Source organism: Lepidochelys kempii, chromosome 11 (genome assembly GCF_965140265.1).
Source record: "Lepidochelys kempii isolate rLepKem1 chromosome 11, rLepKem1.hap2, whole genome shotgun sequence".
Classification (NCBI taxonomy): Eukaryota; Metazoa; Chordata; order Testudines; family Cheloniidae; genus Lepidochelys; species Lepidochelys kempii.
Genome location: NC_133266.1, coordinates 41,396,326 through 41,415,063, shown reverse-complemented (window position 1 = coordinate 41,415,063; position 18,738 = coordinate 41,396,326). Strand labels below are relative to the sequence as shown.

At 40.3% G+C, this 18,738-nt stretch overlaps 1 pseudogene; it reads left to right on the top strand.

Moving 5' to 3' along the window:
- The window catches only part of LOC140895942 (dynein axonemal heavy chain 11-like), a 175,709-nt pseudogene extending 166,012 nt beyond the window's left edge, over positions 1-9,697 (top strand).
- Positions 9,698-18,738: the final 9,041 nt, after the last annotated feature.

The following is an 18,738-nucleotide window of genomic DNA, read 5'->3' as shown; positions in this document are numbered from 1 at the left end:
TGTTACAGTAAGGATCCAAAAGGCTAAAGCTTACAATAGTGATTCTGAAGTGTTTTGGACCACTGATTACTATTTTTATAAGGATTCTGCTTAACTGCTTGTAATTCAATTATTAATGGATAAATCTCCATAGGGTAGATTAGGATACACCCCCCCCCACCCCCAAAAGCTGGGTGTGGCTGTTTAGCACCAAATCATTTATGTTAACAAAACTGTTAACATACAGTTAACACACGCAGGCTTGTGGGACTTCTGTTCCTTCCTGATTCCAGTTAAGACAGAACTACCCTGCAAAGAGTTCATTCTCAAGATAGTTTCAACTTCCTGCTTTCAGTCTCAGCTGGGACTCAGGAATTAAAGGGACATATGAATATGTAAGATAATTGGTGAAGGAAGTTACCGGAACAGTTAGGAATTGCAGAAAAGATTCCGTTCATCTTTTTTATAAAAATGTTTGGGTCATTTATTACCGTCGTCAGACTGATTTACCTCACCCTGCACATAATCTAGGTTGTGTATTCAGTTCTATGTGACATGGTCTGTACACATCAAGCTTTGGGTTCTTCCCTTTCAAATTCTCAGATGTCAAAGTAAAAATGGAATAGTAATATCAGCTTTTAATAACGTATTACTTTTTAAACATCAAAAACTGTATGGTTAAGTTGACTAACAATGGATAACTTCATTGTATAACAGCTCTAGATATGCTGAAATTTTAGAGACATCATTGACACACGAGAATAATGTGATATTAAAATGCAGTAGGGATATATCCTTCTGTCTTATATTTACGAGCATCTGCATAGGAATCTAGGAATTGTCAGACTGGATCAGAGCCATGGTCCATCTAGTCCACTGTCCTGTATCCTACAGTTGCTGGAACCAGATGCTTCACAGGAAAGTACAACAAACCTCAGAGTAGGATCTCTCAGTGTGGTATAACCTGTTTCCCAAGAAGGTCTCACCCTAACCCATACTGGTTAGATATAGTTTAAGCCCTGACGCATGAGGTTATGTCTGAGTGAAGTTAATGGGACTGGAGTAAAAGCGGAACATCTGTAGGTTTTGCCAGGGGAGATTCCCCAGTGATAATCCAGCCTTGCATCCATCCATCCATTGGCACAAAGTTCTATGGTCCGTGGATTTTGGTATTAAGCAACATTATTTTTTCTCTACCTAGACATCCTCAAATGTGCTCCTCCACTCCTACCCATGTAAGCATCCTGGGTTCAATTAAGGATTTAGCTATTTTAGCTCATAAGTCTATCTGTCCAATCCATTGATGATTTTTGGTGGTGGTCTCTGATCTCCCTTCAAATATCCAAGATGTCTGCAAATGCATTATAGAGAGGGTTATAATATTTATGGAATTCCCTCAAGTTCTAAATTCACATGGTAGGAGTCAGTGGCAGCAAAAGCCCTTTTACGTCATGCTGTACAAGGGAGTTCATTTGTGCACAATTATGACTTTTGTTGTTTAGACAGACACAGATTTTGCACTGAAGTCAATGGGAGTTGTGGGATACAGAATCAGGATCATTCTGATTGTTGTAAACGAGTGGTTCCCAACCCTTCTCTTTGGGATCCCTTTTGACATTGATGAACACTAACCTTCTATTGTGATTCCCTCATCCTACCCCATGAAACAATATATTTGCCACCATAAATAGTCCTTTTATATCTATTTTTTCTCTCTCCCCTCCTGAACAAGCCACCAGTGCAAAGTGGGTATACAACACTTCCAGATCAGATTGGTGGTGTTTTATACACACCATGCACATATGTAAGTGGCTACACAAAGTGGGAGATAGTGGAGAATCAGGCCGCAGATGTATACAGTGGCAGGCCAAGGCAGCAGCCCACTGGTTCAAACTTCTCTTCCTTTCTCCCGTCCCATGTGCCACTCAGCTCAGCTGTGAGAACACACCCACAGAGCCTGCAGTGTACATTCCCTACCCACCCTGAGCAGTATGTAACCTGCTCTGAGTGCAAGAACAAGAACAAAAGAACAAGAGCAGAAAAGGATTAAAAGAAAGCCAAGGAAGAATGCAGTGAAAGAATTTTTTAAAAGAGAGCAGAATATAGAGGGGCTGCAGGGAGGAAAGCTGTAACTCCTTTCAAGGAGCTACCCATATTTGCAGTTGAGGTTGCCAGGAATCTGGGGTCATTCAGCTGTCTCTGGCCCGACTAGTGTGGTGCATTCTCTCTCAAAGAAACAGTGGGAAATCCTTTTCCAAACAGATCTGGTGAGGCACTGAAAAAACTTGAGGCCCGGCAGCAGGCACATCTGGACTAATTGTTCATTTTTTCAGTATAATGTCATTTCTGAAGATGAACTTTTTTGCAGTTTCTCTAGAGGAAGCCTTGCATCATGGCACTGCATGCTGCTAACATGCCCCTCATTATAAGGGAGGCGCCTCATTTTAGATTCAAATGTATCTCCATCCCACACAAACCTGGGGTTATTTTACCTTCATTATTGCAGATTACTTGCATCACAAATGCTGAATCACAAAACTGAAGTTAGAGAAAATGGTATTTATCTTTCAGAAATGAGCCCCACATTATTTTAAGGATCCTGCACTACTGCTATTGTTGTTATCATCATCATCATTATGTATCTTGGCAGGTTGAAAGGTATCACAAAACTGTAAGATTTCAGTAGTAATTTAGCATCCCACAGTAATACTTCAAAAGCATCAAATAGCATTTTGAATTTTAAGTCATTACAAATGTAAATAAATAAATGTACTCCCACCCGTCTGTTGTTTTAAATGTCTAGTGAGCCTAAAATATTTGCGTAGCAGTTTTGAGATACAGCAGAATTTTAGCTTATTATAAGTATATGATATTGAATTAAACAATTTTGCCATTCTGTTCCATAAAGGATAAAGTCTGACTCTCAGCAAACCATTTGAAAAGAACTTATGATGAGGATGATCCCATAGCTCCATTTTATTTTATGGAGTGTATTGATTGTCAAATAAACAATACATGTATTTTGGTAATAATCTGAAGAAAAAACCATGCCGTTTCATTTTGCAAACCTTACACTATTACTTGCTTTCATTTCAAGAAGGGATGGCTTTTTTCAGTGATACTATCATAAATTGCTTTATTTAATAAATTAATATAAGGAATAATAATGTTACACCAGAGAGCAGCACTTTGTAATTTGGAAGAAATAACATTTTTCTTTTAAAATAGTTCTCTCTATTTTTTAAATTAAAATTATCGGTATGTTTTTTGCTAACTGAAGAAAAACCTGTTTTTTTGCAAATTCATGTAGTTTTTGTCTTGTGAACATCAATATCTGTATGTGATATAAAGAAGCTAATTAAAATATGGAACAAATTTTATTAATTTTCATGGACATAAACTGTTAAGAAGTCATATCATTCTCAGCAATGACTCCATAACGGAATAATTTGATTTATAGCTAGCAGGTTCCTTTTTCTGTTTAGCAAGGATTGTCACTTGTGGTTTGGTGTTTTTTTTTGACAGTTTGATAGGAAGCTAGGTCTTGCTCCTGGGTCTGTGATCCTGGCTTATCAACATTACCCTAAATACACTGATGCAATGTTACCTCCTGAAAGTCCATACACTGTGGCCTACCCCCCCAATGCAGAGATTGAATTCTTGACAGTGATTTCAGACAAACTGTTCCATATGCTGTTGGAACTGCAATCCAAGGATTCGATTACTGGGGAAGGAGTCTCACAGACTGTGGAAGAAAAGGCTAGTAAAAACAGATTGCAAATCCTTCACAAGATGGTGTGTCGCTTGTTGGTTTCTTCTGCTGGCTGTTTGGTTTCACCAGTAAAAGCTATTTTGTATGGCTTTGATTTGAAATTGGTAATGTGGGAAACTGATCTACAGCCTAAGTGATACATAAAAGAAATCTGAATACATTAAACACCGGTTTGAATCATGCAGCAATCCCTTGTGAGTCTTATTATGCTTTAGTAGAACTCCGCTCTTTAGAATCCTTTGTCAAGCTGCAGTATCCCATTTTCCCATGAACTGTACCCCAGAACTTGCCATCCTGTAGGGAAACCCTGTGAAGTGTTCTTGCAGTTTCCTCCAAATTGATCCAGGGAAGGGAGACTAGGGTTCGTTTCCATGCCCTTCCCATTCCTAAAGAAAAAGCCCACAAATTCTGTGGAGGATTCAGAGGAGGCCAAGTATATCTATGCAGATGTACCTCCATACTCCCATGCTAGGAGTGCCAGATTCTCTCAAATATTCCAGCTTTCCCTGTCAGGAGCCTCCCCTGATACTCCTGCCCTCTTCTAAGGAGGAGCTGGAAGAACTCCTGGGCAGATTTCTGGTGAGGTTGGTTTTCTTCCGTCCTACGTGCCAATTCCCAGACGCACCAAGCGCTTTCTGAGTCCAGAGAGACAAGGGGAGACAGAAGCAGCTGCAATTCTCCATCCCACATACAAAAACAATTGTGTGAATGGGGCAGATCGCGCAATTTAATACTGCAATATGGAGTGGTTAGCAAAGTAGTGACCTGAGGACCTCTGTGAAACTCGAAAGCTTGTCCCTTCCACCAACAGAATTTGGTCCAATAAAAGATTTTACCTCACCTACCTTGTCTCTCTCATATCCTGAGACCAACACAGCTACAACATGACTGCAAGACACAAAGTAGTAGTCGATACTCAAGCTGTGACTTTCTTCTTTGCATTCAGACAATCTTTCCAATCAATGTAAGCATGCACATTAAGAGGTCTTATTTTCCAAAGGTCATGCTGGGGCTTTCCCCAGGTAGTTAACATTTAGGTGTTGGCCCCAATCCTGCTATTTATGCATGTACTTAATGTGATGCACTGAGATTAGTCCCACAAGAATCAGTGGAACTACTCAGTGCATAAAGTTAAGCACGTATGTATGTTTGTAACTTCCCCTGCATGTAAATAGCCCCCTAAATTCTACAAATGCTCACCTAATTGGATACACAAGAAACTTTCAACATGAAAAACATGAAGGTAAAGGCATACTAGATGAGATACAGGAGAAACTTCTCGAAGAATATAACATGTCTGACATTACCTCAAAAACAGCAGAACACTCCCCATATATTCTGGTTTGTTTTCAAGAATGTGAGAGAATGAATATGCTAATACATGAGATAAGGCATTTACTTAAGAGACTTGATTTAGTTCTGGAGGTATGTGTGCTTTGCTTACCTGCCTTGTGGGATGCTCCAGTCTAACTAAAGACACGACTGTGTATGCATATAGTAGATGTCTGCATTTTGGGGGGTGTTTTGTCATCTCATATTGCATGGACCTTAAAAAATATTATAACACGGTTTGTCAACTCTAAAATAGCTTGTTTGTTTTTTAAATTGTGTGAAATGAGTGATCACAAAAGGTGCTGCTCGGAAGCCTTTTCCATTTATCCCCATATTAGGAAATGACAGTACAACCTTCTGAGTATTGCCTTCTCATTGTGCCTCAGCCCGAGCTTGGAGCTGGTGAGAGGGGAGATAAATCCCCATGCCCATTCATTCCTTCAGCCTCTCTGCTGCAAGTGCCACCAAGAGGGGTTGCCAGCTGTGGTGGATATTTTGAGAATGCCCCCATCATGAAGCAACCCTTAGGCTAGAAGGCAATACCCACTTTGGGAACTCTGTGGGAGGGGGGAAAATGGATCCACTCAAATCCACCAAGACAAAAATATCGAGTGGTCCAAAATATATACGACTGTGCCCGCTGGAACACTTAAATGGATTTGCATGTGCCTTTGACCATGACTAGAAGGTAATCATTAGCCATTGGATAAGGTTCATACTCTTATCATACATACCCAGTCTCAGAACATACCCAGGTTTAAAATGAGGCTAATATGTGCTGTCCTATCTGGTCGCATGTTCACTAAGTGCTCCAGGAATACTAACATAAGTAAGACTGTAGCAATAGTTTATAATTACCCTGTAGGGATTTGTGATCTAATTCTTTCCTTTATTTGTAGTTATTATTCATTGTGTATGACCAGAGTAGATAATAATATTCACTAATCTTGAATATTTAGGGCCAAATGTTCACAAAGGGAAGCCTGATATTTGGATACAGAAATGTCAATGCAGTAACATACCTGCTGTGTTTGGACTTAATGCACATTCAGATCACATTGCGCATCTAAATGGCTTTCTAGATGCCTAACCAGCAGTTTGCATTTATGATCAAGTGCTTTGTATGCAAAGCTGTGACAAATGCACGTATTGCTACAACTGGCTTTTGAAGATATGATCGTTAGTACCAAATTTTGAAAGTAGACTCCAATTTTGACAACTGGAAATACACTCATTCCTATTTTTAATTAATACCTATAGAATTGGGGCACTCAAACAGCCATTAATACAAACAAACAGTGAAGCTCCTAACCTGTTTGCCTGTGCCATTTCATGTGGGTGCAGAGAGAGACGGCTCTTAGGATATTCAGTGTATACATATGTATTTCCCCTACATAATGTAATTTGAGTTAATTTAAGAAATGCAGAAAAAATGGAAACTACACTCATGTTTCTGACAATTTCACCTTTTTTATTTTTAATAAATGGCTCGCACTATTTCAAAGAGCCAAGATATTCTTTACACTTGCATGATTTAGCTACCTTATGTGTTTTTACTGGGGGGAAAAAAGCTCTCTATCATTTATCATGTCATCTTATCACAGACTCTTTGTGAGACGCAAATAGCACACTAATGTTTTCTTTTGTTAGGGTGAGTTGGCAATCTTCTCAGAGCTGGAGCAACTAGAGACAGCTCTTTTTTTTTTCTTTTCATATAATCTTCCTGACACTTGGATGAGATTGGTTTATCCATCAACATACAGTCTAGCTCAGTAGTAAGCTGCATGCCAACAGTCAATCAGAATGGACGGTGCCTCTTGCCCATCAGAAAAACAGAATATGAATGATAGGATTTTTTTCCAGCAAATATCCTGTGTCCGTGCATAATTCAGACTAGCTTTTTGTAGCTTGATATTAACTGTAGTGTGAAAAGCAAAAAGATTTTGCATTTTACCTTGCTCTGGACATTGGGCAATTTCTGTAATGTTCTAGTTCTCACTTTTCTTTCTTTTTTCAAATCAAGCTGAGTGCTCTTCAAAGTGACTGGGCAGAGAGCTCTAACATGTAGTATCTACCACTCAAAAGACGAAACATGGACACAGGTCTTCTGTTTGGGTCATGATTCATAATGTTAATAGATAACAAATACCTTGTTGGGTACATGGAGGGGAAAGTATCAGACTCCAGTGCTAACCGTTGCACAGCACTTTGTATTAAGGACACAGAACCTTGGAGGAGATGTCTCGGAGCAGGCATACAGTGTTGACCCACCCAGTTCTGCTGCCGTGATGGGTAGCATTAATAGCACATCATTTCCAGAAATATACATTAGTCTAGCATCAGTCGTGGGTATCTTATCGCACAAAGGAGTGAAAGTTGGGAGAAGAAAAAAAATTAACTGATGATTAGTTATTTGTTGATAAAAATGTCTGATTAAACACCTTTGAAACACTCCCAGGAGCAAAGAGAAGGGGAGGAGGAAGCTCTGCCAGCTTCCACGGCCACCAGCTAGTGGGACCACTAGAAGCCACCCAAGGAATTCTGGGTGCTCTCATCCTGTACTGATGCCACCCTAAGCGGAGGGGAGGGGGACAGGGGGGAAGGGGGACTGGTCTCTACCAGTCTGCACTGCACCATCTCTGTAGAGCCACCCAAAGGATAGCAGAGCTCTGCCAGGAACTGCCAGGCATAGCAGGAAAGAGTGCTAAAAAGCAAAACAAGTCCAAACCAGATGAGTTCATCTGAGGCCATTTCAGATCCCTGGAAGAGGAAAAGGGAAGGAGGACATTTTGTTGATCAGAGGAAGGAAATCATAAAGCACCAGGGGTGGATTTTGGAGTAGATCAACCAGAGCATCATGGGGCTTTAGCTTCCCTTGATGGAAAACTGGAGCACCACATAGAGCCTGTGGCGCTTCTGATAGACAACCGTCCTGAGGACAGTAAGCATTGCCATGGGGAAATAAAGCAGTCATGGTAAATTACAAGCTGTTCTCATGAAGGAAAACACGGCTACTCTTTTAAAAAAATAAATGTATGGGAAAGTCAAGCTAGACCCAATATTCATGTCTGGAGAGGATGGGAAAGTATGCACTGATTTAAAACATATCTGACAGACATATTAGGATTTAGCATGAAGGATTATCCTTTGCATAAGGTGCAAAGTGCAGTGAAATCATTGAAAAGCAGAATGCAGTGCAAGGGGGACTCTGTGCCACACAGCTGGGCTCCATGCCAGCTTTCTTTGACTGAGCATAGGGGAGGGGTGGGGCGGAGGGTGGCCCATAGGATATGCATAGGTGTGGCTATTGGGATGGCAGTCTGCATCCATTGGTCAGAGAGCCCACATGGGTGAGGGAGACCAGTAGCCCACTGTTAGAGCCTGCAAATAAAACCTGATTGCCTGTTGCACGTGAAAACCCTTTCTGTAATAATTTGTATTATTGCTATCCGTGGAGGATAGCCTCTCTCTGGCACATATGTTGCAAGGTAAAATGATGCCTCACTCACCCTGATTTTAAAATCTGCTTCTCCTGTATCCCTGATGGACATGTCACCAGCTGAGACACCAGATAAAACCCTTTGCTTTTTTTAAACAGATGCTGTTTCGAAGTGGGGTGAGGTGGGATAAGGAGGTGAAGGGCAAAATCTGAATAAATGCACAGTTTGAGCTTCATGGGCTCAGCAAATATGTCATAGAAACAGCAAGTATGAGTGATTAAATTAAGAAGATAAATGTCAGACTACCTAGTAACTGTATGATCTGTATGATCTCTCAGGATCTTTTGTGCAGCTATCTGAAACTAATGCAAATACTGTCAAATGCTTTCTTACAAGAGCTAGCCTTGTAGCCCAGGGTGAGTGTTTTACTCTGCCAGACAAGAGGCCTGGATTCATTCTCTTGCGCTTGCACCAGTAGTCACGTCCCTGTGACCCGTGGGCTAGAAGCAGCATGTCTGCCCCTCGGGTGGAAGGTGTGCCTCGCATTACCTAATCGTGATCTATTATGAAGCAACACTGAAGGGCTCCCAAGAAGAGAAGAGACCTGTGATGGAAAGACGGTGGTTGAGTCTTAGATGATGTTAAGTGGCATAAAAGGAAGAAATGTACTGATGCTTTGATTCTCAGGCCACAGCAGTTCAGAGAAATCTATGAGATCCATCTGAAAAAAAGCTGATCTCACAAGCCCTCCCACCCTGGCTTTCAACAAATACAGCAAAATTCCACAAAGGATGCTGCAAAATACAGAAAACTGTACCTTGGAAAATGTGACAGTGGTATACAAGATTAGCAAAGGCAGGCACAAGAAAAAATATCCCATGAATGCACTGTCTCCCTCCCTCACTGAGTGGAAAACAACATGCTTAAAAGGAAAAGGCCTTTTACAAATTTTTTAAAGTGCATAACAGAATCAGCTGCTGATGTGAAAGAGTTGGCAGGTATTACTTTTCTGAGAAGGAATCCTAGTTCAAAAAAGCAAAAGCAAAAGCGAGGAATACTACAAGAACAGGAAGATGGGGGTGAGGGGTGGCCTAATGGTGATCATCATGGAGCAGTCCAGGATGAAATGTACTGTGCATTCAGGAAGATACCTGTCAATCAAATGGAAGGGTGACATTACAACAATCTCAGTGACTTAGAACCCTCAAGGCACAGATTTTTTTCTGTGAAGCCAGCCAAAAACCTGTACCATGCACTGAGCTGGGATTCAGTGAAAGTGCACCATACTGTAACTTACATAAAAAGCGAGCGGAAGCTGTAGTGGGAAAGGCAACTAAAAGAGTTTCGGATTAAAAGATCCCTCCCATCCTTCTGCAAGTTTTAGTACATGCCAAACCAAAGTGAGGCTGCAAGTGTGCTCTATGATATACTCGAAACAGACAAAAAAATAACCTTGTTTTAGATATCCCTACAGATACCCAGTTTTCTGCTCAGAAATAGTTAATTAACAAATTCAATTGCAGATCTTTGCTGAAATCAAAAAGATACTTTGATATAAGAACTTAATGTGAGAAGGTTGCTGTTAAATTGAGAAGGATGTTTTTTGTTCAGCTGCATTCAAAACAAGAAAAACCCATGCCTGTGTGCCATGGCAAAAGTATCACTGTCTTGGGGGGAGAAAAAAGACACGTTTTCAAGCTTCTGAGTTGGCATTAAACCAATGAGAAAGATAATGAACTATAAAAATTGCTTGATGGGCTCTGGGGAAAAAAATGCTGACTTTTGTGTTACATCATAGCAGAATAAGATATTTTGATAGTGAAAAAAACTAATACTGTAAGATGCCTGACCAATGGGTTATAAATAAGGAAATAACAGAACGCAGAACTGGCTGAACTGGAATGAAATGCACCAACTCAAAGTGCAAACAGAAGAAACATATAATGAGTAATCAACCAATCAGTTGTCTGGATCCACAATGCATAAGATGCTGAAGAACAAATCCAGGTTTTTCCAAAAAACCTTGCCTTTCCAATATATGCAGAGCAGGTATGTGCTAAGCACAGATAACACATGTACAATGGGTTACAAGAGCCAATTATTACAAAAAGAAATAAATCAAATATATTGTAAAGCTTCAATAAGTCTCTAAATCACAGCAATGAGAAATAACAATGGTGTTCATCGTGAAACTCATCTGGAAATCTAATATCCACAAATTTCAAAATCTTAAAGCTGAACAGCCCCAACTTAGGCTCAAAAGCAGGGCACACCTGACCGACAGACTACGGAGTCTGAGTCCACATGTTACAGTGTTGAAATCTATTGTGTACTATCAGTAGAAATGGGAAAAGCCTATTAAGGTCATCAAATTCAACGCCACTGTAGCAGTGGGTGGTGGTGTTTAATATTTGTATTGTGGTAACACTCAAAGAGCTTAACCAGGCCAGGCCCCATTGTGGTAGGTGCTGTACAAACATACAGCAAATGGGAGCCCCCTAAGATCTTACAATCTAAAAGACAAGGCATAACAGATAGATGAGATAAACCAGCAGGTCAGCGTGAGGACAGGGGAAATAGAGTAATAAAAAACAGGATACATGCAATTCTTAGTTGGGAGCAGTAATCACAATTCACTGCCTGCCTAGCTGTTAACAATTTGCACTATACTGTATTCATTAAAGAGGTAGTGAGTTTTGAGGAGGGACTTGAAGGATGAGGTAGTGTCTTTAGGAATTTTGACTAAAACTTTTCTGACTCATGAAGGGAGCGACAAAGTGCATGTTAGAGGAGAGAGAGAATTAGACGATCATGGCTGCCATTGCTGGTGGCATCTTGAATTCCCAGGTCTAGTCATTTTAAATCTTTCACGTGATGGGTTTTCCATTGATTCCCTTGGGAGACTATTTCATGAACCTGACCAGTAGTGAATGTTGTCTAACTCAACCCAAACTGATTCGTTCTTAATTTCATCCCAGCCTTTCTAGGTAAATCCCCAGAATCACCATTAACTAGTTTGTACCCTCCTTCAAATACTTGTAGAGGGCGAGCAGATCCTGTCTCCTCAGAATAACCAAGGAAGGAAACATGCATTTCCTTTTAATCATTCCCCTAAATCAGTCAAGTATCATCTGCACTTAAAACATATTTGAAGCTCTTTACAGTTGCAGAAGACTCACTCCTTTCCGGATCATATATAAAATGGGAGGTGCAAGGAGTGTATGTAGACATGCGCACATGCGTGTGCGTGTGCATATGTACTTGTATACATTGCACCTGGTGCTTTTCAGGTGCCATGAGGCATGACTTTGTGGGTCCATGGTGCTCCTAAACACTTTTAAAGTTACAGCATTCTATGAAATTCCAGGTGTTCAGCTATTTGTTAAGAATCATAGTCCAACCCATTAGTGAATGCATTAACTGTATGCTAAAATTCTTAGACACAGAGCATATAATCTTCTGAATGGTATTGGCTAGGAGAAAGCTGTATCATACATAGAAGAAATACTGATAATGTACAGTACATTATGCTTCAATGAAAATGACTAATATCAAAGATAAATGAAAAGATATGTATGGCTGAGACAAGTGGAATAAAATGTATTTTAAGTAAATCAGTTTTCAGGAATACTAGGCACAGGTTAATCTTTTATAAATATGTTCACAGAATAGATTAGACACCAGCCCGCCTACACAAAATGAATGCAGCACATACTCTGAAGTGTTTCAGAGGCAGGATAAATGAGGGAACTCTTCTGTATTTGATCTGATTCTGCTCTGTAATTCAGAGCTAGTGGAGATGGGTGGTGAATTTCTCATTGATCCCAAAAGAACCAATACTGTTGAATCCTGTGAGATGTAAGCTTTGTAGAGAATTGGCGGCTATGCATGAAGGACATTGTAGCTTTAGGATCCTATTCTGTCAGGAATCCATGTAAATGGCATGTACAGGAGTTATACACCTCCAGGGGAGACAAGACCCCATAGCTGTGACAATAGTAAAAAGACATTTCTCTCTCTCTTTCATGGCCATATCTACACCCAATTGTCAAAGGATTGCTTTCCAGGTGATTAAATGGAGTTGGAAACTAATATCTTGTGACCGTTGAAACAATGCTATATTTATTACACACGCTGTGTATAGAAATGAGGAAATGCGGTTAAGAGCATAGACCTGGGTTTTAGGAAAATTAGATGGGAAGTAGCATGATTAGCACATTGGGAATGAGACATTAGGAGTTCTCTGCCCAATTCTTCCCACTTTTCAAGTGACTTAGGTCATATCTCAGAGCCTCAAACAATGCATGGCTACCTCACAATGGCGCTGAGAGTTTTAGTTCTTTTAAAACACTATGAGAGCCTCAGCTGCTAGGCACCACAAACGTGCAAAGTATTGTTACAAACTGGTGAGCATTTTTTATAAAAGCATGGACACCGCATAAACATGTCATGGCTGAAGCTCCCTGCAGAGGCTACAGGGACTACTCCTGAATCAGCCAGTGGCGGGGGGGGGGGGGGTTCATAAGGTGCTGTCTCCATATTACTCCTATTTTATGCCTACCTCAGGCAGCAGGAAGATGGGAACCTGACCTCTGACTCCCCCATGAACAGCTGAGCCATCCTAATAGACTGTCACCCCAACAACTGTGCAATAAGCAACAAACACCAAATTAATACAGGGCATTGTGTTTATTATCTGTGTGCCTACTGCCTTTGGTAAGCAAAAGAAATACCACAAATACTGTGGCCAGTCAACCGGTGCATCCTGGTATATTCCAAGTGTCTAATGCTGTGTGTGTCCATGTGGTGCTGTCAGATAGGACAGAAATCTGGTGATTGTTTCTGATCATTCAAAAAATAAAATGAAAAAAATCTAACTTTTGTTTCAGCTATGCTGGTCACTGATAATAAACAAACTGCCCTGATTTTAAAGGGCACATTTAAGGCAGCCTTAGCTTGAACCATAATTTGCATGGTTGGGGAAAGGACAGCTAGTCTGGCATAATGCTACAGTTTATGCAATGACTTGGCAGCAATTCAACACCACCCACAACATGCAAAAAGCATAGTAGGCTATGACGGAGCAGGAGTTGCCAAAGAGGAAAAGGGACTAAGATGCCATGATGGACATGGGATCTAGGGGAATGCCTGAGATAATGTTACTCTTCTAGCTTGTTTTTTGCCTTAGTAGCTAAGGCTTTCAGGCTAGTTGCCATACTGCACTGGTCACGCTATCACAGTTTGAATGATACTGTAGGCTCCTTTTTCCACCTTTGCTGTAAGAAAACGTTGAAGCTTCACTTCAGTTATTGTTTGCACTTGTTATTTAACATCCCAATTTGAGCAGCTTCAGTTGTAACCATACGTATGCCCAAGTTCAAGGCAAAACTGAAAAGAGATTGCTTACATTGGCACTTTAATGGCTTCAAATAACTAAAACTAGCGACCTCTCACACACATCTTCTGATCCAGCCCTTTGGTAAATGTATTCCAGCAGTCCTAACTTACCCCCTTAAGAAGGACTGGCATGTTAAACCAGGTGGCCTTTTGCTAAACATTTTTCTGTCATATTCTGCTGCTTCAGTTTCTACGTTTGCCTGCATTTCACACAGCAAAATGGAGAAGTTTAAAGGCTTGTTTATGTGACAAAACCCTACCGCTAAGTATAGTATTAGTGACGGATTAATGTATTAGTTGAATGTAATTGAATTATAGTACTAATATACAGCAACAGTCTTACTACTTACTGGATTGCTGAGACTTGTGACATTCTCTTAAACAGTACTGCTGATGCTTTCAACTTGTATGCTTCAGCACTGTGGTACTCAGCTCCCCTTTAAGTAACATCATAAGCTGCAGAAGTAGACCCTTGGGGCTATGTGCTCCATTCCAGCACAGCAATTTGAGATAGTGTAAGAACTCACAAAGTTAAACAACCGTCTTCTTTGTATTGTAAGACAATAGATAGGCTGCCTGAATGGAAAGTCTGTGACTCTCTGAGTGGCTGTAAAGTCCCAAGACTTAACTGTTTTTAAAAACATAGAACATTTTACCTGGTCTACGCTCTTGTATTTACCTGACGGCTTTTACTGTATGTGCATTTGAATTTACACTTTTGTATTTCTGAAGTGCCTTCCATCTGCACATCTCAAAATGCTTCAGCAAATATTGATTTACCTCATAGTAGCCGAGAAAGAAGATTGAAAAATTCTAGCTTTTGAATTTTTTCCCTAGAACTCCTGCCCCATGTTAGAGCCTTCACAATCGGGTGCTCCCAATCGCCTTAGCACCAGGAAGCAGCCCAGATCTTTGCTCTGACCCTGACCCTGGGCTTAGGGCCACCCCAGAGGACACCCGTTTCAGACGCCTTTGCCTCCAAAACTATGCAGATGGCACAGTCCAGGTCTGTCTTTAGGGCATAGGTTTTCATGGGATTTGTAAAAAAAAATTTAACTTTTTCTCTATTTCTTCATTAGCTACAAGGTTTTTCTCCTTAAAATTATGATGTTCAAAAAAAAGGTTTCATGGCTATCAGAGGAGGACTTTTTGTTTTTGCCCTTGTAGATGCAGCAAAGGCAAGCAGGGAACGGAAAGGGAAAGGGAAAAGGAAAAGCCTTGTTCCCACGCTTTGGTAAGGAAACAGAGGGAGAGAGAGAGAGAGAGAGAGAGAGTGAGATTTACCCAAGATCACAAAGAAAGTGTGTGGCTGAGTAGGAATAGAACACAGGACTCTAGTATCTAAAGCTAGATCATCACTGTCAAAAAGCTGTAACTATTGTGCATTAGCAAGCTTGCTGTAACATTGTCATGGAGACAAGACTGTGTCGTTTTTTCACTGTGCTGTAGGTAGGTGAGGTCACTCCCAGGTGGGAAGCTAGGCTGTTGGCCTCTAATACATGTTTTTAAAAATACTCTTTTTGGCAGTGAGGACAGACCTAGTCTCCCAGTTCTGTTTCTTTAGCCACGATCCAATCCTTCTGCCTACACACTGAATACCTATTCCAATTCATATGCTCTTCCAAAATGTTCCAAATAGCTCATTTTTATTTTATATTCATCTATTTTAAATTGAAGCCAAAAAGCATTTAGAGGATTACCTCTTCTAGTATGATCTTATGCAGCATATGCCCCTTTGTCAGTACAGTATATGTATGACTTATTTAGGTTTTCTATAAGAATTAAAATTGAAATGCTGGCGAAGCGCACTCAGCCCAAATAACTAGGGTTGAGGAACAGAATAAAAAGACTGAAGAAGCAGTTCTACTCCAGAACATGGGCCAGAGCTGTGACCATGTGTCACTGCTTCACCCAGACAGCTTTGTGAGCAAGCACATCTGTATAGTTCATGGCTCCAGCAACAACATCCACCCCTCCAAATGCAGTAACCTTGTGCTGTGAGTCAGCTGCAACCTCCCACCTTTAATCCATAATGAATCAGTTTGCAAAAATATTAGTCCAATTATCATAATCACCAAAAAGCAAGAAGTCATTCCTGGCTCAAGATATACAGTTCACCTCAGCTGCTGAGCATGTGGGCAACTGCTCAAGAGCTGATTTTGTCCATAGGGTTATGCACAGCTGAGAAATTAATCTGCCCAGAAAGCTGAAATAATCAACTACTGGGGCCAGAAGCCACCTCCACTATTGATTAGCAATGGGACTGCACTCCTGACCCTCCTCATGTTTGAACAGCATGCAGGAAAAACGTTCATTCTGCGATAAAAAAGGTCAGTATACCATCGAGACCTATTGGGTCATTTAGACTGTCCGCTATGTACATGAATTATGCGCCTCCTGCTATTAATAATTTTATGTTATTGCAAATGCATCTTTGTTCGGAAACGAACATAGAGATTTACTGCCTGTTTAAAGTGACCCTTTGAACACACTTGTTTGTGAGCCTTCTCCCCTCTTTATATTACCACTAAGGTACAGTGATGGTCTGCTGCATTGCCACGAGCTCTACTCCTGGTCTCAGGATCTCTCCCTCCTCAGTGTTGTCTGGATATCAGGCTTTTTCAACCCCCAGTCTTGCCTCACAGGTAGGAAGCACATCACAGCTCATTAGTAATTTACTGCTACAGTAATTTTTATAATTACTGCCAGGAGGCCTCATTAAATTTGATCTAATGAATAAATATTGTATTTTTCAACGTGATTACCAGAACAGCTTAAGCTGAGTGCCATAAACAATTATTTTCCTCAATACGCAGTATGTCAGTGACTATTGATTTTCATTTTGTAAAGAATTTACTGTATTCATATCAATGGCTATTCAGTAACAGCTAGACCTCTAAAGTGTCAATTGTCAAGGAACAGATGGTGGAAACAGAAATTGGCGTATCTGTTGCAAAAAGTAAAATACTGCTCATTAGTAAAGAAAAAGGGATCATAGCTGTGTATTTTGGTGTCAAAGAAGAGTGCTCCACTGTGTTTGCACTCACTCTGTTCTAGCCCCTGACAAAGCAGTTTGGTTTAGTCTATTTTTATTTTATTTTAGCTTGTAAATCAGTGAAACTAAACAATGTGAGACCTAACAATGAAGGTAGAAGACCAACACTTGTGGGCCAACAATAACATAATATGTTTAGTTCGCTTTTAGATGTAATCAATTTAATTAAACTTTCTGCCTTGCTTACAGATTTAGAAGTACAGAAATATGGGGTACACTAAAACACATATCAAGGCTATAAAGCAATCTTCTCTACTCTACTTTCTGCCATCATTTGAGCCCATTTCAACAATTCCTTTACAAGCCAATGCCCACAGTAAGGTCATGTTATATATATATATATGTCAAAGCACTTCAGCATAAGGATTTAAACTTAAAAGGTCAATTTTTGTATACAACAGATACAAATTAAAGAATATGTTCCTGTTTTCTTTCAACAAAGCATTGTCTAATGCAATTTTAGTGTTGCCTCATGAAGTCTGTGTTACGTGCATCAGCATTTCACACAGCAAAAAAAAAGCCCATTCAAACTAAGTAAATTATAATAAATCCACAAAAATTAGCAGGGTGATGAGGTGCAGCTGAGGTACCTAAAAGTACTTTTTTTTTTGTTAATTTCAAATTGATAGCATCCCTTTCATCCACCTATTAGGACAATTTTAAAGTTGAGGCTAAGTAAATGTGAGAGAGTTTAAAATGATGCCTCTTGGTACCGTCTCCTTACTGCCCACGTTACATTAAATTAGATTTGATTCCTGTGGACCAGATTCTGATTTAACTTACACTCCATTGATTGCAGTGGAGTTACTGATTTCTAAGTCAGAATTGCCCCGCAGCCTGACTTACCAGCATGTAAATAAGACCCGCTTAGAAAGCTCCTCTGAATTAGGTATCTATATATTGCAGCTCATTTGGTGCTACTTTTCTGAAGATACCTAAGAGGCCCGATTGCAGGCAGGATCTTAGGCTATCCTCATCAACCTAAAAGTGTTACTCTTTATTTGCACTAGGGAAAATATTGAACTTCGGTCCAGCTTAGCTACCCAAAATACAACCCCTTTTCCTAGTCAAGATTTTTCCTCACAGTTATGGTACAAACAGACTATTAACATTAAAGTGTTACACAAGTTGCATGTTGTAGAAGTCTAGAGACCAGTAAGACCAGTAGGATACCTAGACAGAGTGATTCAAATAAAAAATCTTGTTTGTAATGCAGAGGCTACCATATCCCATAAAAATGAATGATCTTTAGATAAGACAGACTGAACAATGGATGCCACTAAGAAATACAAAGATGAGTTTACTCAGCTTGCTAGAGACCGGGCATAGGTACATGGCCTATACTTGGAAGGTGAACAAAATATTAAGGGCATTATTTTCAGGTTGAGAGTGGAGGGACTTTCAGCCTTGATGAAAATATCATTAAGCTGAGAGGGGCTGATTTTTAAGAGGGCCTCAACTCTGCAAATACAAGTTTGCATTCAAACCATAAAGCAGGGGTATTGGAACAATTCTGGCAGTGGGAGGGGAAGGGTGCTGACAGCCATTGAACCAAACATCGAGCCAGGTCAGGTGCATCAGCACCCCTAGTTCCAGCACCAATGCATAAACAGGAGAAGATCTTATGGAATATATGCTTTAGCCAAACACAAGTTATTGGGGTCATTACAGGGTGAAACTGGATGAAATCTCTGGCCTGTGTTATAATGGAGATCAGCCTAGATGACCTAATGATCCCCTCTGGCCTTTAACATCTCTGAATA